Here is a 20,645-nt window from a genome sequence, read left to right as displayed (position 1 = left end):
ATTTCTGGAAGTTAATAAATTTTTGACCATTTATTTTGAAAGACTTCACCCCTTCCCTAAAACAGTTTTATCTCCACAAATAATTCAGCCTTTTTTGAAGGCCCTAGCTATCCCACCATCACCCTCAGTACTCATTCTTAATGCATGAAAAAATATTTATTAAGTGTTTACTTTATGTGGGCCCCAGTCTAGGCTCAGCTGCTTTCAAGTGTAAACTTCTGCCCTCAAGGAGCTTACATTCTAATGGGAGAGACATTCAATATTCAAATGAATAAATAAATCTAGATGCAATGAAAGACATTAAAAATGATGTGAAAAATAAATAAAGCAGGGAAGGGGATAAAGGGGGTTGGAGTGCCATTTTATAAAAGCATGTGTAGGGAAAGGATATGCTGAGTCAGGGAAATGTATGCAAAGATGTGAAGTGAGGGAAGGAAGGAGACATGGTGTCTCTGGGTTTCAGGTAGAGGAAGCAGTAAGTGCAAGGCCTTGAGCTAGGAAGGGGTCGGGCATATTTGAGGCACAGCAGAAAGGCTAGTATGGCTGGAGGCAGCGAGGGAGAAGAAAAGTAGAAGGAGGTGAGGTCCAAGAGAAAGCCAGACAAACTACCCAGAACCTGCAGGCCGCCTGTGGAGATCGACTTCACTCTGATGACATGAGAAGGGTTTGAGCAGGTGAATAACATGATCTCAGCTAGGTTTTAAAGGATCAGTCTGGCTGCCGGGTGGCAAAGAGATTGTAAAAGCTTATGAGTGGGTGCAGGGACACCAGACAGTGGCATTTGCCAAGGGAGAGACGATGACAGTGCTGACCAAGGAAGGAGCAATGAAGATGCTAAGAATGGTCAGATCGAGGAAATTCTTCCAGGTAAAGCCAACAGGATTTGTTCCTGAAGTGCCTGTGGGATTTTAGGGGAAAAAAGTGGGTGGGCGGGGGGAGTCAAGAATGACTCCAAAGTTTTCGGCCTAAGCAAGTGGGAGAAAGGTGGTGAAATGAGGAAGATTAGAGGAAGAATGGGTTTATGAGGGCTGGAAATCAAGAGGGAAATTTTGACTTTGCTGGGTTTGAGTTGCCTATTACACATCCAAGAGAATATGTCCAATTAGGTAGTAGATATAAAAGCTTGAGTTCAAGGAAGAATTTGGAGCTAGAAATTTGGGAGTCATAGATAGCCCTTATATTGTTATCTACAACGTTTTGAGCCCCCTTCCCCCATAGGAAACTCAGGGAAAATTGATTATAAAAGAATAAGGAAGCAGATAAAAAGATCTCAAGTTTTTTAATCACCATCCAGTGCTCAGTCTACTAATCCATTCTTCTTCCCCTCTTCAAGAACATGGTTTAATTTTCAACAAGAGTTTTCGAGGTTTTGAGGGGTTTTCTCCCTTGATATTTGCATTTCTTGGTACAAAAATCAAAGAATAAATCACAAAAGAAAATACAAAATCTTAAGGATTGCTCTTCTGGAAGAAAGTTGTTGGTAGCCTAGGACTTTCTTTAAAAGGTTAAAAAAGAAGTTTCAAGATTTTTTTAAAAAAATCCATTTTGTTCTTATAGTGAAAACACTTCTATTTTTAATCTTACCAAGCCTTACAGAGAAAGTGACTAGCAAGTTCTCTACGACATTATTCTGTCTTTGCCTGAAAGCCAGAGTCACTATGTCTTTACCTCAGTCAAGGTCTTCCCCAGTACCCAAGTCAATCTTCAAAACAAACATTATGCCTGGAACCTCAGTCCAGCCATCAGTGGCGCTCATATCAGAAGGGCCAATCTTGCTCTCCAGTGGGCCAGTATACCAAGGGTTAGGATGAATCCCAGAGGTGTACACCTTCTTCTGACTAACCCAGTGTGTGCAAACAGGCCCTTGCCTCAGTGTTTGTTCCCAGTACACAGATTCATAACCCTACTTTGGCTGAACCCCCTGATCCCTTGGCTGGTGTCCTAGAATTATATTTAGTACCATAGTTTTTCAAGCATCATTACACACCTAATCCGCTTTGAGACTTGCAGTAATCCTGAGAGGTATTATTACTTCCATGGTCACAAAGGTCAGACTAGAAATGTACATGAATGTATACAGAGAGTAAAATCAATGCTAACTAATTGCCAAGCAAGTAGCACGAACCACACATGCTACAGAAACCCAAATAAGGAAAAGGTGGCAAGAAAGAAGGAAAGAGGAGGGGCTTCCCAGGTGGCGCCGTGGTTGAGAGTCCGCCTGCCGATGCAGGGGACGCGGGTTCGGGCCACGATGAGGGAGGATCCCACGTCCCGCGGAGCAGCTGGGCCCCGTGAGCCATGGCCGCTGAGCCTGCGCGCCCTGAGGCTGTGCTCCGCAACGTGAGGGGCCACAGCGGTGAGAGACCCGCATACCGCAAAAGAAAAAAAAAAAAAAAAGGAAAGGAGTCTCAGATTTTCCTCTCTACAAGTGAACCTGAAGTTCAATTTTGTTATTTTCATAATATTAATACTCTAAAGTGGTTAGGTTTAACTGCCAGGACTTCCACGTCCCATAAACACAACTATATAATCAATCTCCTTCTCTGTATCGCTCTCTCCTTCCCTCTCTCCCCCTACTCTCGCTCTTTGCTCATTACAGGCCAGTCACAAAAATATGTGAATAAGTTTCAGCCAGATCAAATTTAGTTTGAAAGCCTGAAACCTAAATAGGTTACATGCATATGAACAGAAATTTCACTGTATCTGAAGCAGGCTTCAAACTACTACAGAAAGTAAAGGCTGTTCCAGAAAGTATATCACATGAAAAACTCTAGCAATCTAATTCTGAGGTCTTTCAATATTTCTCTACGTGGTCTTGGTGGTGCTGTGTGCAGGGATCATGCCCAGTACCCTGCTTTTGCTCCCAACACCTCAGAAGTGGCAGTTGGGTTTTGGCCTTTTTGTATCTTATTGTTCATAATTTGCCCCAACTGCACATGCAAGCAATTATTTTTAGTCCCTTATAGGTTTCTTTGTATTCTGTTGCTGGAGGAGATATTTTCCCAGGTGCAAGCACTCCAGTAAAGGTCCCAGTTCCCAGGTTCCAGCCTATCTCACAGATGAAGCGGCTTTTTTTTTTCAGCATGTGAACTTTCTTTTGAACATCTTTCTCTCCTCAGATGCCTCACTTATTTGCTCTGTGAGTTCATATTTTCATGGATTATCAGTGTCCCTAGCTGGGGGAGGGATAAGGGACTTCATCTTAGTTTGTGCCTTCTTGCCTAGTTTAGGGGCCAGGAAGAAATTGAAGCACCTCAGGACAGGAAGCTTGGTGTTGGAAGTCTGGACTCAACCACTCTCATATCTCATCCTGATCAGTGGATCCTCCCCTCAGGGACACCTCAGAAATTCAACATCAGGTTCTGAGAATTTCTGAGGGCTGCTGCTATTTCTTTAATTTTCTAGTGTCTAGTCTGGGGAGGAGTGAGAGAGGTTATTTTTCAGGAACTGGTCAGGCTGACTATATATCCTGTTACTGACTTCTCATCATTGCTGGCATTCAGCCTCAATTCCATATTAATTTATTCAAATATATTTATTGAGCACCTACTTGACTCTTGGATTATGTCAGCAAACGAAACAAAAGCCCTTGCCCTCATGGAGCTTCCCATGTGCCCGAGAAAGACAGGCAATAAACAGTAGACATAATAAGTGATTAAATTATGTAGTATGTTAGAAGATGATAAGTTCTATGGGAAAAATACTTGTAAGGCAGTATCAGGCAATTGGGAATCAGGGGTTAAGGTGTAATTCTTAACTTGAAGTGCTCTAGGTCAGGGAAGGACTCACTGAGAAAGTACAAACTAACTAGTATGTTCATGAGAAAACAAACTCATTTCTTATTTTAAAATAAAATAAAGTGTATACTTGTATTATACTTCACACTAATAAATCAGAGAAAAGACTTAACTTTTTTCATAAAACCAAGATTATTAAACCATTCTGATTTGCCAGAGACTTACCATTATTATGTGAACTTAAATTCTTAAGATGTTTCTGAGTTAATAGTATCTGTAAAAAAGAATTTAAAAAACACATTTACTATATTAAAACTACTTTTCTCACTTTCTGTGAATTTGGGACATATTAAGATTATGTAAGGATCCCGGTGCCAGATCCAGCCTCCTAGAGCAGAGGTCCCCAACCCTTAGGAGCCAGGCCAGACAGCAGGAGGTGAGCAGCGGGCAAGTGAGCAGAGCTTCATCTGCCGCTCCCCATCGCTCACATCACCACCTGAACCATCGCTTGCATTACCTCCTGAACCACTCCCCCACTGTCCGTGGAAAAACTGTCTTCCAGTCCCTGGTGCCAAAAAGGTTAGGGACCGCTGTCTTAGAGGAACCATGTCCTGCAGCTTTGGGTGCCACCTGTTGTGCCAGGCAGATGCCACTGCACAAGAGGAGACGCTGTTTGAATTCTCCGTGAATGTTTGGAGGAGGAATGCCAGAGTTACCAGCTGAAAACTATCCAAACAAAAGATATATGTAGGCTGGGGACCCTGAATCACCTCCCCCAGGATGGACTGTCTGGTTCTCTTCTTGTTATACCCGGCTTTGGTGCTGATTGGTGTTGTTACAATCTGTATCTGCTCAAAAACCCATTGCCTGAAAGGCCTGGTCAGAGGAGGAGCACAGATTCTTTTCCCTGTATGATTCCAGAATGCCTTGGACAGCCATACTAAGATTGCTTCATCACCACTTTCATACATGGAACCACACCTTTGTTATCCTGCATCTTATCTTGCAAGGGATAGTTTATACCAAATACACCTGGGAAATATTTTGCCTTTGTCAAGAGCTGGAGTTCTCCTTGTATTACCTTTTTCTGCCTTATCTGCTGCTGGTTGTAAACCTGTTTTGTTTGTTTGTTTTTGCCCTAAGTTGTGTAACCAACCCCGGGTACCATAACAAAAGCAAACGAATTACTGTTTCTTCAAGTTTATGAATTCGATTAAGTGATGTTCCCAAAGAATGTGAAGTGCTCCACGTGTGATTTAAGGAAACCAGCATGATCCAAGCACTGCAGCATGTATAACTGGTGTGTACATCAGTTTGACCATCACTGTGTGTGGGTGAACAACTGCATTGGGGCCTGGAACACCAGGTACTTCCTCTTGATGGTGACAGCCTAAGCTGCCACCACGGCTGTGGAGAGCACTGTTTCTGGTCCAGCTGGTGGTGTCAGACTTGTACCTGGAGACTTACGTTGATGACCTTGGACACTTGCAGGTTGTTGACACTGTCTTTCTTATTCAGCACCTGTTCCTGACCTTCCCAAGGACTGTCTTCCTGTTGGGGTTTGTTCTGGTGCTGAGCTTCCTCCTGGGGAGCTACCTGTGCTTTTGTCTGTACTTAGCCGCCACAAGTGGTAGAGAGGTGACCAAGCCTGGTGCCAACATTGCTCCTAGATGGCCCGGCCCCCATTAGCAGAGCCCAAGGTTTACCAGAACATTCACTTCCATGGGCTTTGGAGTAACCTTCAAGAGATCTCTCTACCTACTGCTGCACGTTATGAAAGAAAGAAGAAATAAGGATGGGAAGAGTGTGAACTTATGGCTTCAGTCTCACACCTCAGCCCAGTCAAGGGTAAACACAGAAATACAAAGACAAACTGGCCTAGATCTTAAAGAGTTATCCTCTTTCCCAGGGGGTACAAAATTCTGAATTGATGTGAGCTCATGAAAATATAGATGAACAGAAAATCAAACAAAAAAGACTAACCAATCAGTTTCTCTGTTGTTTCTCACACAACAGAGAATTCATCTCCATCATCCAGAAACATCATCAAATGGTTATGCTATAAAACCAAATTTCCAGTCACTGATGCAACCACTTGGGAATATATTGTTGACTATGGGAAAGTTAGAAAAAAAAAAATCAGTAGACAGAGAAGAAAAACTAGAGAAACAGAGTAAGCAAAGCTAAAATTCTATTGTTGCTTGGAATTCACTCTGGAGGCCAAGAAAGGATGTGTCCAGATTATATAACCATTAGTGAACTTCTCCAGAAATGCGGTTTACTTGATACTTTGCCAAGACAGCCCACTTGGGCTTCTCAGTGTAACCTCCAAAACTGCCAAACTATAATTTTCTAAAAGGTAAAATTATGACTCTCAAACATAAAATAAACATATGTCAAAGAATTTTTTTATTCAATTAATTAATGAGTGTACTAGTAAGAGATTTTGGGGAATATATACGTGCAAATAGGAACACTGAAGTGATTTTACTAATAAATGCAAAACTGGTTAAAATTCTATAGGTCAATTAAATATAAATTTTACTCTTAAAAGTTTTACCTCTATGAGACAATATGCCATTGCATTCCGTTTTTAAATTTTTTTAATTGAAGTATGGCTGACATATAATATTATATTAGTTTCAGGTGTATAACATAGTGATTTGACATTTATATACACTACAAATTGATCACCATGATAAGTCTAGTAACCATCTGTCACCATACAAAGTTATTAAAATATTATTGGCTATAATTCATATGCTGTACCTTGTATCCCCTTGACATTTATTTTCTATCTGGAAGTTTTGTACCTCTTAATCCCCTGCACCTATTTGGTCCAAAGCCCCTCCCCCTCCTCTCTGGCAACCACCAGTTTATTCTCTGTTTCTATGAGCTCCTTCTTCATTTGTTTTTTGTTTTTTGGGGTTTTTTTTGCGGTACGCGGGCCTCTCACTGTTGTGGCCTCTCCCGTTGCGGAGCACAGGCTCTGGATGCGCAGGCTCAGCGGCCATGGCTCACGGGCCTAGCCGCTCCGTGGCATGTGGGATCTTTCTGGACCGGGGCACGAACCCGTGTCCCCTGCATCAGCAGGCGGACTCTCAACCAGTGCACCACCAGGGAAGCCCCTCTTCATTTGTTTTGTTTTTTAGAGTCTTGGCATTTCTATGGACAAGACTGTTTGCATTACTGCGCACTGGAAAAAATTAGATTGTTATCGGTTTTCTACAACTTAGTTTCTATCCCTAAACAGCTATAAAATAGATTAGTCAACCAGACAGTGAAATAATCAAATACAACCAAATAATCCCTGGAAGATCAGCTAGACAACACTAAGGACCATTCCACTGAAAGAACACTTAGTGCTCTCTTTTTTCTCCATTTTCAAGTCTCATAATTGATCTTTAAATTTAAAATAAATAATGAAAAAATGTTTCCAACATCAATTTATTAAGGCCTATAAAATTAATTCTCTTTTTTTTTTCACACCACAACCCCCCACCCCCCGCCACCTTTCCCCCTTGGTGTCCATAAGTTTGTTCTCTACATCTGTGTCTCTATTTCTGAACAGCAAACCAGTTCATCTGTACCATTTTTCTAGGATCCACATATATGTGTTAATATATGATACTTGTTTTTTTATCTTTCTGACTTATTTCACTCTGTATGACAATTTCTAGATCCATCCATGTCTCTACAAATGACCCAATTTTGTTCCTTTTTATGGCTGAGTAATAGTCCACTGTATATATGTACCACACCTTCTTTATTCATTCATCTGTCATTGGGCATTTAGGTTCCTTCCATGACCTGGCTATTGTAAATAGTGCTGCAATGAACATTGGGGTCCATGTGTCATTTTGAATTATGGTTTTCTCTGGGTACATGCCCAATAGTGGGAATGCTGGGTCATATGGTAATTCTATTTTTAGTTTTTTAAAGAACCTCCATACTGTTCTCCATAGTGGCTATATCAATTTACATTCCCACCAACAGTGCAAGAGGGTTCCCTTTTCTCCACACCCTCCCAGCATTTGTTGTTTGTAGATTTCTGATGATGCCCATTCTAACTGGTGTGAGGTGATATCTCACTGTAGTTTTGATTTGTATTTCACTAATAATTAGTGATATTGCGCAGCTTTTCATATGCTTCTTGGCCATGTCTAAGTCTTCTTTGGAGAAATGTCTATTTATGTCTTCTGCACGTTTTTGGATTCGGTTGTTTGTTTCTTTGATACTGAGCTGCATGACCTGTTTATATATTTTGGAGATTAATCCTTTGTCCATTGATTCATTTGCAAATATTTTCTCCCATTCTGAGGGTTGTCTTTCATCTTGTTTACAGTTTCCTTTGCTGTGCAAAAGCTTTTAAGCTTCATTAGGTCCCATTTGTATATTTTTGGTTTTATTTCCATTTTCTAGGAAGCGGGTCAAAAGGATCTTGCTGTGATTTATGTCATACAGTGTCCTGCCTATGTTTTCCTCTAAGAGTTTTATAGCGTCTGGACTTGCATTTAGGTCTTTAATCCATTTTGAGTTTATTTTTATGTATGCTGTTAGGGAGTGTTCTAATTTCATTCTTTTACATGTAGCTGTCCAGTTTTCGCAGCATCACTTATTGAAGAGGCTGTCTTTTCTCCATTGTATATTCTTGCCTATTTTATCAAAGATAAGGTGAACATATGTTCTTGGCTTTATCTCTGGGCTATCTATCCTGTTCCACTAATCTATATTTCTGTTTTTGTGTCAGCACCATACTGTCCTGATTACTGTAGCTTTGTAGTATAGTCTGAAGTCCAGGAGCCTGATTCCTCCAGCTCCATTTTTCTTTCTCAAGATTACTTTGGCCATTGGGGTCTTTTGTGTTTCCATACAAACTGTGAAAATTTTTGTTCTAGTTCTGTAAAAAATGTCATTGGTAATTTGATAGGGATTGCATTGAATCTGTAGATTGCTTTGGGTAGTGTAGTCATTTTCACAATATTGATTCTTCCAGTCCAAGAACATGGTATATCTCTCAATCTGTTGGTATCATCTTTAATTTCTTTCATCAGTGTCTTATAGTTTTCTGCATAAAGGTTTTTTGCCTCCCTAGGTAGGTTTCTTCCTATGTATTTTATTCTTTGTGTAGCAATGGTAGATGGGACTGTTTCCCTAATTTCTCTTTCAGATTTTTCATCCTTAAAGTATAGGAATGCAAGAGGTTTCTGTGCATTAATTTTGTGTCCTGCAACTTTACCAAATTCATTGATTAGCTCTAGTAATTTTCTGGTGGCATCTTTAGGATTCTTTATGTATAGTATCATGTCATCTACAAACAGTGACAGTTTTACTTCTTCTTTTCCAATTTGAATTTCCTTTATTTTTTTTCTTCTCTGATTGCTGTGGCTAGGGCTTCCAAAACTGTGTTGAATAATAGTGGCTAGAGTGGACATCCTTGCCTTGTTCCTAATCTTAGAGGAAATGGTTTCAGTTTTCCACCATTGAGAATGGTGTTTGCTGTGGGTTGGTCATATATGGCCTTTATTATGTTGAGGTAGGTTCCCTCTATGCCCACTTTCTGGAGAGTTTTTATCATAAATGGGTGTTGAATTTTGTCAAAACCTTTTTCTGCATCAATTAAGATGATCATATGGTTTTTATTTTTAATTTTTTAATATGGTGTATCACATTGATTGATATGCATGTATTAAAGAATCCTTGCACCCCTGGGATAAATCCCACTTGATCGTGGTGTATGATCCTTTTAATGTGTTGTTGGATTCTGATTGCTAGTGTTTTGTTGAGGATTTTCGCATCTATATTCATCAGTGATATTGGTCTGTAATTTTTTTTTTTTGGTAGTATCTTTGGTTTTGGTATCAGGGTGATAGTGGTCTCATAGAATGAGTTTGGGAGTGTTCCTTCCTCTGCAATTTTTTGGAAGAGTTTGCGAAGGATGGGTGTTAGCTCTTCTCTAAATATTTGATAGAATTCATCTGAGAAGCCATCTGGTCCTGGACTTTTGTTTGTTGGAAGAGTTTTAATCACAGTTTCAATTTCACTACTTGTGATTGGTCTGTTCTTATATTCTATTTCTTCCTGGTTTAGTCTTGGAAGGTTATACCTTTCTAAGAATTAGTCCATTTCTTCCAGGTTGTCCATTCTATTGGCATAGAATTGCTTGTAGTAGTCTCTAAGGATGCTTTGTATTTCTGCAGTGTCTGTTGTAACTTCTTTTTCATGTCTAATTTTATTGATTTGAGTCCTCTCTCTCTTTTTCTTGATGATTCTGGTTAATGGTTTATCAATTTTGTTTATCATCTTCTCAAAGAACCAGCTTTTAGTTTTACTGATTTTGCTATTGTTTTCTTTATTTCTATTTCACTTATTTCTGCTCTGATCTTTATGATTTGTTTCCTTCTACTAACTTTGGGTTTTGTTTGTTCTTCTTTCTCTAGTTCCTTTAGGTGTAAGGTTAGATTGAGATTTTTCTTGTTTCTTGAGATAGGCTTGTATTGCTATAAGCTTCCCTCTTAGAACTGCATTTGCTGCATCCCGTAGGTTTTGGATCATTGTGTTTTCATTGTCATTTGTCTCTAGGTATTTTTTGATTTCCTCTTTGATTTCTTCAGTGATCTCTTGGTTATTTAGTAATGTATTGTTTAGCCTCCATGTGTTTGTGTGTTTTACGTTTCTTTCCCCTGTAACTGATTTCTAATCTCATAGCGATGTGGTCAGAAAAGATGCTTGATATGATTTCAATTTTCTTCAATTTACTGAGGCTTGCTTTGTGACCCAGGATGTGATCTATCCTGGAGAATGTTCCATGTGCCCTTGAGAAGAAAGTGTAATCTGCTGTTTTGGGATGTAACGTCCTATAAATATCAATTAAATCTATCTGGTTGATGGTGTCATTTAAAGCTTGTGTTTCCTTATTAATTTTCTGTTTGGATGATCTGTCCATTGGTGTAAGTGAGGTGTTAAAATAACCCATTATTATTGTGTTACTGTCGATTTCCTCTTTTATAGCTGTTAGCAGTTGCCTTACATATTGAGGTGCTCCTATGTTGGGTGCATATATATTTATAATTGTTATATCTTCTTCTTGGAATGATCCCTTGATCATTATGTAGTGTCCTTCTTTATCTCTTGTAACATTCTTTATTTTAAAGTCTATTTTATCTGATATGAGTATTGCTACTCCAGCTTTCTTTTGATTTCATTTGTATGAAGTATGTCTTTCCTACCCCTCACTTTCAGTCGTATGTGTCCCTAGGTCTGAATTGGATCTCTTTTAGACAGCATATATGGGTCTTTTTTTTTTGTATCCATTCAGTGAGCCTGTATCTTTTGGTTGGAGCATTTAATCCATTTACATTTAAGGTAATTACCGATATGTATGTTCCTATTGCCATTTTCTTAATTGTTTTGGGTTTGTTTTTGTAGGTCCTTTTCTTCTCTTGTGTTTCCCACTTAGAGAAGTTCCTTTAGGATTTGTTGTAGAGCTGGTTTGGTGGTGCTGAATTCTCTTAGCTTATGCTTGTCTCTAAAGGTTTTGTTTTCTCCATCAAATCTGAATGAGATCCTTGTCGGGTAGAGTCATCTTGGTTGTAGGTTCTTCCCTTTCATCACTTTAAGTATATCATGCCACTCCCTTCTGGCTTGTAGAGTTTCTGCTGAGAAATCAGCTGTTAACCTTATGGGAGTTCCCTTGTATGTTATTTGTCATTTTTCCCTTGTTGCTTTCAATAATTTTTCTTTGTCTTTAATTTTTGTCAGTTTGATTACTATATGTCTCGGTGTGTTTCTCCTTGGCTTTATCCTGCCTGGGACTCTGCACTTCCTGGACTAGGATGGTTATTTCCTTTCCCATGTTAGGGGATTTTTCAACTATAATCTCTTTAAATATTTTCTCAAGTCCTTTCTCTCTCTCTTCTCCTTCTGGGACCCCTATAATGCGAATGTTCTTGTGTTTAATGTTGTCCCAGAGGTCTCTTAGGGTGTCCTCATTTCTTTTCATTCTTTTTTCTTTATTCTGTTCCATGGCAGTGAATTCCACCATTCTGTCTTCCAGGTCACTTATCCATTCTTCTGCCTCAGTTATTCTGGTTTTGATTCCTTCTAGTGTATTTTTCATTTCAGTTATTGTATTGTTCATTTTTGTTTGTTTGTGTTTGTTCTTTAATTCTTGTAGGTCTTTGTTAAACATTTATTGCATCTTCTCAATCTTTGCCTCCATTCTTTTTCCGAGGTCCTGGATCACCTTCACTATCATTTTTCTGAATTCTTTTTCTGGAAGGTTGCCTATCTCCACTTCATTTTGTTGTTTTTCTTGGGTTTTATCTTGTTCCTTCATCTGGTACATAGCCCTCTGCCTTTTCATCTTGTCTATCTTTCTGTGAATGTTGTTTTTGTTTCACAGGCTGTAGGATTGTAGTTCTTCTTGCTTCTGCTGTCTGCCCTCTGGTGGATGAGGCTATCTCTAATTAATTCTTTTCTCAGCTGGATTTTGAGCCTGCAGTCTGCTTTCATATATCTATCTGGACTAAGAAAAACTACACAGGTACGTTATAAGCATTCCATTAGGGTTAGCCATAATCTGAAAGTTATTTCTAATATTAGTTCCTAATATTATGGTGGAAATTTGAATTTATTTTTTTCCTTTTGAAGTAATTTTTATAAATAAAATCAACATAAATAAAGTTCAAATTAAATAAAAGACAGTCTTCTAGGTCAAAACACTGCTTTATCCTTCCATCTTGCCAGACACTATTCTTCAGAAAGTTGGTTACTGGGTAGAGCTACTGAGAGATGGAATATTTGAGAAAGGACACTTCCTGGAGCGGGACTTTTGAGGACAGCTGATGTGGCCTCTGGAAGTTCACTGAGCACCTAAAGGAGTGCTTGGCATTTGTTCCTTCAGAGCTGGGAAAATGCAGGCAGGTCCAGAGCCTCCAGGCAAGGACTACCAGTTGTTCCCTTGTCTATATTTACCCAGAAACCAGCCTACCAACCCACACCTGACAGGTAATTGGAGATATGTCTATTGCTGAAGCAGTACAATCCCAGTATAATTGGCCAAATAAGAATTTTTCCATTAAGTATTTTTGGGTACAACCAGCTTTATCAAAAGCATGATACCCTTGGAATTTGAAGCTTTTACTCTTGAAGTTTCAGGTTTTTGCAAGCATAGAATGTCCAAGGTCATGGGTTCATTATTTTGCTAAAGGAAAAACTGGGTGCAGTGGCATTGTGAGTATGGTGTGCATGAGAGAAGCACTTGAGCACTAGATCCTGCTAGCCACCAGGCATCTACATTATAGCGTGGCTTACCAATCTATGTCCTTCACCAGTGTCAAGGTTCTGCTGGATTTTTAAACTATCTATCATATGCTCTATACTCCAGGGAGTAGAAAAATACAAACATATAAGACATTCTCTTTGCCATCAAAGAATATTTATTTTCATTAGACAGACAAGATAGAGTTAATAAGATGGCCAATAACACCCAAGATAACATCACTAAGAGCTGAAGGAGTTATATAAGAGAATTCCAGAAAGTCAAGGGACCTGTGAGTAGTTACAGAGGAGTGAGGTTTTGAATCCCATCCTGAAAAAAAATATAGAATTGGGGCAGATGCAAAAGGAAGGGGGGTGGGGGAGGATTCCAGGAAAAGGGGAAGTTGGAATAGGAAGATAGTACCAGTTAAAGGAACTAATTCAGAATGTGTATGGTGTAGAGGACAGAAAAAAAAAATGCCTTTGGTGGCAGAGTTAATAAAAAGCAAACTTTTTCATAGGAGAAAAGAGGAAAATAGCATTGAGTTGCTTCGTGTTATGCCAGACATTTTTACATCATTATTCCACATAATCTTTTTTTTTTAAGATAAATCTACATGAAGAAAAGATCACTATCATCCCCATTTCACAGATGAATATGCAAATGAGACTCAAGGAGTAAAGTAACTTGACCAGCTGGGATTTACAGCCAAGTCTTCTGACTCTCAACTTTTCTGACGATAGGCAGTACTTTTTCTAATTGCACCTCACGGAGAAGGCAAGACTTGAGCTAGTCCCAAAAAACTAGGTATGTATTTGAAGTACTAGTTATTAAACTACTGAGTGGCAGGAACCCATTGCCCAGCATCTAGTAGATGCTAAATAAATATTCATTAGATGAGTGAATAAATTATTAAATACATAAGAAGAGAACACATTCTGGGAACGGAAATGGTTTAAATAGACAATAAGGAGAAATTATATAACTTTTTATGAGAATTATGAGGAGTTCAGACTTATATTGGGCTATGTTATGAAAGATCCAGGAGATCAAGCTGAAGAACTCGACTTTATTCAACGAAGAATGCAAGTTGCATAACGGAATTTCTTTTAATGGAGCTACAGAGGAAAGGGGGTATTTTAAATAATGGTTGTTGGTTTGTTACTGAGTCCAAGCTCATTCGCTCGCCGCACGACAGGCCAGTAAATCGGGAGATGAGGTGTTGAGGCAAGGAATACAGCTTTATTTAGAAAGTCCGCAGACCAAGAAAATGGCAGACTAGTATCTCAAAAGAAACATCTTGTCGGGATTTGATGTCAATTTCTTTTATAGAACAGAGACGGGGAGGAGATGAGGAAGGAAAGTAAAAAGGACATAAGATTTACAGATGTCCCCTAGAATGGCCAGCCTTGGGGAGGGGATGTGTTAATTTCTTCTTTCTTGCAGCTATCCACAGGTGGACAGGGTCAGGATGTTTCCCTGAACAAAGGCACGTTGGTTTAACATTCAGGCAGAGGGGCAGGGTTCCCCTGAGGCAGGCCATTATGTATAGACAGTATACTTTTAGTGAACAAAAGTAGTGGAAAGCAAAGGTTAAAGTAAAAGAAACAGATCCAACATGTAGTCATATTTGGTTCTTCCCTGTTACAGGTTCACAACCTCAGGAGTTCCCTGGGTGAAATTTGAAACTGGCTACCACACACAGAAAGCAAAGAGAGACTGAAGAAAGGCAGATCACTCCAGAATGGTAGGTGGCAGATTTGATAAGCAAGGGAACTTACATACGAGGCTTGTCTTGGGCGACCGCAAGGTGAGTAGATCTCTGCACCTGCCCCCAGAACCTTGTTTATACAGAGATCTTAACTGGGTTCAGTCAAAGTCTCATATCCAGTTATCTCAACAACACAGGCTCTCTCAAGGCTGCATCCTTGAAAATGGCTCCAGCAGTGGGAACGGTGGGCAGAACATACATTCCAGGGACAGGGGAGGAGTGAGGAGCCTCTGATTGCCCTGGTCCAGTTCACGGGTCAACTAGCAGTCATGTCCTCTCATGACCTCCTCCAACAATGGTTTAAACTAAGTTGCCATTGCATTGACTGAGAGGAACAATTGTTTATGTACCTTATGTAAATATCATGGACTTTTATATCTAGAGGAGAAGGACAAGGAGGACAAGAAGAAGAAAAGAAAGAAGGAGGAGGGGGAAGAGAAGGAGGAGGAGAAAGAGGATAACGGGAAAGAGGAGGAGGAGAAAGAGGGTGGGGAGGCAGAAAAAGAGGAAGAGAAGCAACAGCATGAGACAAACCACTTGCTTCTCTTTGGAAGATATTATTACAGACATACTCAACAGATGTAAAATTACTCTGAGAAATTGCTTATAAAAATTTATAAATGCTTACCCTCAAGTTCTGTATGCATGTCATCAGACTGGTAGCAAGCAGATCCCAGACCGGCGTTGCCCTGTGGAGCACATTTTGGGTACCCCTGGTCCATAGAATGGAGCCATTCAAAATGATGTGCCTTAAATTCAAACATATCAATAATGTCATTCAGCAAGTTTTCAAACTAAAAGTCATCTGTAAATATGTCATAATATATGTTTATATTTATGAGATATCTAAAAACATTACAGAGGAGATACAAAGGAAGAGGGAAAGTTGTAGGAAGAGAAGTAGAACGAGCCAACAATTTCATAATTACACCAAAATGTATTTCAATAAGGCTTTATCCATAAAACATTACAACCAAGTGTGAAAATTCTACTGAGGAGAGAATAAGAGAACATTGAGTATAATTTCACCAAGTGAGAGTTTGATGAGAGTTTAGTTTTTACACAAGTATTAATGTCCTCAACGGTGAAAACTGTCAAGCATTTCAATGTGACATTTGTCACACCAAGAAACTCTGCTAGTGGCCTAGCATCATGGGACTTACTCTTGTCTGTTTGAGGAAGTCAGCCAATTCCAAGTCAATTTCAAGTCAACCCAAGATGTAACTATTCTTCTAATAACAGAGCCCCAAATTCCAAAACATGACCATGTGACTAACCTAACCACAGAATGCCAAAAACTTCAAGCCTGTAAGGCTCAGGAATTTAAGTAACAAAGAGTACCAAACCACAGCATTATTAATAAAATATAAAACAGACAGTCCTCAAGTTATACTTAGGTTGTATTTCAAAACTTTGTTAGTTGGCTCTTTAGAACTCAGAACATATTTCCCAAGACTGTGATCTTTTAAACCAACAAAAGACTATATACCTTTGAGTAGAATTGTTGGGTCATAATCTATGTATATGTTCAGCTTTAATATATAATATATACCAAAACATTATCTTCAAGAGGGGTTGTCCTAATGTACACTCCAGCCAGCACTGTGTGAGCTCCAGTGAATAATCTTTTCTTTTTTTTTTTTTTTTTTTTGCCGTACGCGGGCCTCTCACTGTTGTGGCCTCTCCCGTTGCGGAGCACAGGCTCCGGATGTGCAGGCTCAGCCATGGCTTATGGGCCTAGCCGCTCCGCGGCATGTGGGATCTTCCAGACCGGGACACAAACCCGTGTCCCCTGCATCGGCAGGCGGACTCTCAACCACTGTGCCACCAGGGAAGCCCGAATAATCTTTTTTATTGAGCATTTAGTATGTGCCAGACACCGTGTAAGTGCTTTTCATGTGTAGTTTTATTTGATCTTCACAACAACTCAGTGAGGTGGGTATTACTGTTTCTCTATGTCTAGGTTAGGTGAACTTGCCCCAGTCATATAGCTAAAAAGAGGCAGAGCCAGGGTTGGAGCCCATGTCCAATGCTGTAAGCCACTAAGCCTTCCCTGAGAAAGAATTCAGGGCATCCAGAGCAAACACATATGAAAAATACCCCTCAATGCAGTAAAGGAAGAGCTGCATTTTGTTCTGCACATCAGTCAACTGTCAGCTCTGCATGGGGATATGCCTGAGGGCTGATGGGAGCAGACACAAGCCTTCCAGATACAGTTAGCATGGGAAGATGATTCAGAGATTTGGGAAGAGGGGAAGGATGGCTTAGGCAAGGCTGGGAGGTGGACAACACACAAGTGAGGTCAAGAGCTCTGTGATTGGGACTTCCCTGGTGGTGCAGTGGTTAAGAATCCGCCTGCAGATGCAGGGGACATGGGTTCAATCCCTGGTCTGGGGAGATCCCACATGCCACCGAGCCCATGTGCCACAACTGCTGAGCCTGCACTCTAGAGCCCGTGAGCCACAACTACTGAGCCCATGTACTGCAACTACTGAAGCCCATGTGCCTGGAGCCTGTACTCTGCAACAAGAGAAGCCACCGCAATGAGAAGCCCATGCACCACAACAAAGACCCAACGCAGCCAAAAAAAAAAAAAAAAGAGCTCTGTGACTGGGCTTTCTCTGTGCTCTGCACTTGCATATGCATATGTGACTTCCTGAGCAGTGAGTTGTCTGACTTTCTGGAGCTTTCCCCAGAGTAATACAGAAGCCACGATTCTGAAAGAAAAAGTGATTTTCACACGCATTTCACCTTGGGGAGAAAATTTCTGTTATCTCTTCCTGGAACTCCACCCTTTGTTCTTTGGTTCTGTTTGTTGTTTCTAAGTGGCATTTTCTTCCTCTCTTTCTCATTCCCCTGGTGCTGGTCTATCCTCCCACTCTGATGGGAATTCCTGTTAAAATTCCCGCAGTCTCTGTGATGAGCTGAGCCTGGTAAAGCCTGGGAAGTGCGCTCTGAGCCTCTGGCTGTCTGACCACCTTCCCACAACCCACAAGTGGAGTGTGTCTGTGCATAGATCATCGGTTTTCCCCTCTTTAAACTCTTGGATGCCCTTGAGGAAGGCAGAAACCCTGGGAGACTCAGTCTGCTTCTTTGAGATCCAAGTTGGCCTGGCCTTACTCTCTGGGTGGACATATCCCTCAGCCAGCTCAGAGTACTGCATTTTCGGTCCAAATTTCCACCTCTGAGGTCACAATTTTCGCTATCTAAATACAAAAATGAGAGCCCCCTTTCTGCACTGAGTTTAAGTTATCACCAGTCAGATCCTCTGAGAGTTTCCATGCTGGGGGGATGCTTGCATTCTCTCTCATCTCTTATTTGTTCCATCATCTTTTCTCCAAGCTCCTCCTCAGATCATCATCTTGGTCATCTGTGCCTTGTCACCCTCCCTGGGCCTGCTGTCCCCTTCAGCATGGACACAGCCCCTCTTCCCCATGCCCCAGGTCATCACAATCACAGAGTTGATGTGAGTAGCAGATTTAGTGCCGGTTTAAGGAGAAGATTAGAGCACAGAAGAGGAAACAACTTACAACTGACTATTAAGGCTCTCTTGTAACATTTCCTGACCATATCAGCCCGATGTCCTTTCCTGGCTGTTTCTCTTCTCAGGCCCCTATCCTCCACATCTGTGGTACTCTTCCCTCTCCTCTTGCCTGTATTTTCCCTTATGCTTCCCCAAGTTCAGAGGCCTTTGAACACTTCCTGGGGACCACTAGGAAAAATAGGAAATTCCTATTACTTTATTACACAGATCAGTTTACTGATAGTTTCCTTTGCCTCCAGTTCCCATTTCATAATCCTGAACTTTCAGAATCAAAATATCGTAAGTGGTATCCTTAAAAGAAAACTATGCACTCCAGGCTTCCAACTTCGGCAGCAGCCCAGATCTCTGAATTTTTTTAACAACTTCAAAGCTTCTGGCTCAGGTTTTATTAGTTTCATGGTGAAAGCACCTGTGCTTTCCTCTTCCGGGAGTCTGTAGGTGGAAGGAGAGCAGTTCTCAAGCTAGTCTCTCCCTTACCTGGTCAAACATTAGAGCCAGGGCTTTTTTCTGCTCTTTCATGGGTAAAAATATTTCTCAAGGACATGGTCTCTTAGAGATGAATCATGTCTCTGGCATCAGACAAAAGCTCAAGTTAAGGATTGGCCACATCAAAGGATGCAAAAAATTCTCCTCTCCACTACCCCCACCGGGAAAATAAGGCACCTCTGGATTATGGAGCCAACACAAATAGGCAGCAAACACATGGAGAGTCAAACTGAAGAACAAACTCTTGTCGTATACAAAAGAATGTTCCAGAGATCTGAAACACAGTTCTAACTTCAAGTTGCATAACGTTTACACATCAGATATTTAGGTCCTATTTCCTGTGGTCCCTGTGAAAGAAGCTTTTTTGTTCCCCTACTCTATGCCAAGAGTGTAATTCTAGAATGGTTCTGGGAGTTGGGGTTATTACTCTCACCTAACAAGCAGTGTAACTGAGGCCCACAGAGGTTAAGATTTTTGCCTAATTTAACACAAATTAGTGCCAGAAGAATGGTTAAAATCTTGTTCTTCAGATTCCAAGTCCCTAGCAATTCATGTTTCCCCAAAATACAGAAGATAATAAGTCAAACATCCAAGTGGCAATCTACCTCTTAGTGTTTGCCTCTTGCCCCAAATCCTCCAAAAACTACATCAAATGAGAGGACATAAGGGGCAATGAGAAAATAAAATATGAAGACAGCTTTCTAAGGCAGCAGAGAGGAACATGAAAACATATACAGCATTAAATATGTCAGCCTCTGTTTATTAAGTATACTGGTAGCCTATTAATTGATAAAAGTATTTGAATTATTAATTACTCTTTGGAGAAATCTATTTGCTTACTGCTCTGCCTCTCCAGGATAGGGAGAACACCATTTTTTTTTTTAAATCACAAAATGCTGGAAAGTTTTAGCTTCAGGAATCTTACGAAGGAAGGGCAGGACTTCCAGCCCAAGCCTCATAGCCTGGGTGAGCCTCATTTCACAAAGTGAAAAATGAGAAGTAAGTACCAGTACACAGGGGTTGTATTTTTCTAATTGGTAACCCAAGACAAGGCAGTTTCAAACTCTCCCAGACAAACTGTTAAAGGCCCAGACACAAACAGGATTTGGGAGCATGAGAGAGCAGCCCACAGGCTGTCTGGATCCCATTGGAGCTACTGTTGTCAACGTACTATCATTATAAGGGGTTCATGCTTCACTGCAGAAGGGCCCTGGGTGACATCTGTCCCACCCTCTCTAATTGTTCACCAAGCAGTGAAGATTAAATATTACACCTGCAAACCCACAGGTTGTTAGAGTCTAGAACTCAGACCCCGCCTAAATTCCCAGAACCCAAAAGTGAAAAGATGATTGCTATGTGGGTGGAGGTGGGAGGGAAAGTGGCAGTGGCTGCAGCAGGAGCTCACAGCTCTAGACAGCCCTGTTGACCAATGTGCTCTCTCCCACCTTTACCTTTCTGATGACACACATCTCACAAGCCTCAGTTTTCTCATCTGCATAATGGGAATAATAATTACAGAATTGTTGTGAGAACTAAATGAGACAGTCTATATAAAACACATATCACAATGCCTAGTTCACAATAAGCAATAAATTAATAATTGGTATAATATTAAAATAATTAATAATTATTTTTATTTCCCTTTTACAGTCCTGAGGAATTGTTTCATGTTGCAGTGTTACCCATCTTATTACCCAGTGCTAGGAAACAAGATATCTGAGTTCCAGTCCTGGTCTTCTGCTAATGAACTCTGAGTTCTTGGATGCCTTGCTTCATCTTTCCAGAATGACTAAATCTCAGTCTCCATGTGCCAGAAATTCTAATAAATAGCATTGATGAAATAAT

The 20,645-nt window shown here is 40.4% G+C and overlaps 1 long non-coding RNA gene and 1 pseudogene across 2 annotated transcripts in view; one reads left to right on the top strand and one right to left on the bottom strand.

Annotated features, from left to right (window-relative positions):
• LOC309807169 overlaps positions 1–20,645 on the bottom strand; it is a 170,720-nt gene that overhangs the window by 77,627 nt on the left and 72,448 nt on the right. The window contains exons 3-4 of the long non-coding RNA XR_014294522.1: positions 15,399–15,519; positions 3,963–4,011 (exon numbers count right to left, since the gene is read on the bottom strand). This is a non-coding gene — a long non-coding RNA (uncharacterized lncRNA). The remainder of the gene's footprint in view (positions 1–3,962; positions 4,012–15,398; positions 15,520–20,645) is intronic.
• Positions 4,518–5,530, top strand: LOC309807848 (palmitoyltransferase ZDHHC4-like; annotated as a pseudogene). Its single transcript has one exon. The product of its transcript is annotated as a palmitoyltransferase ZDHHC4-like (transcript).

Source organism: Mesoplodon mirus (assembly GCF_964341445.2).
Source record: "Mesoplodon mirus genome assembly, chromosome: 7".
Taxonomy (NCBI): Eukaryota; Metazoa; Chordata; class Mammalia; order Artiodactyla; family Ziphiidae; genus Mesoplodon; species Mesoplodon mirus.
Note: the sequence above shows the minus strand (reverse complement) of the source record. Positions and strands in the feature narration are given on the sequence as shown.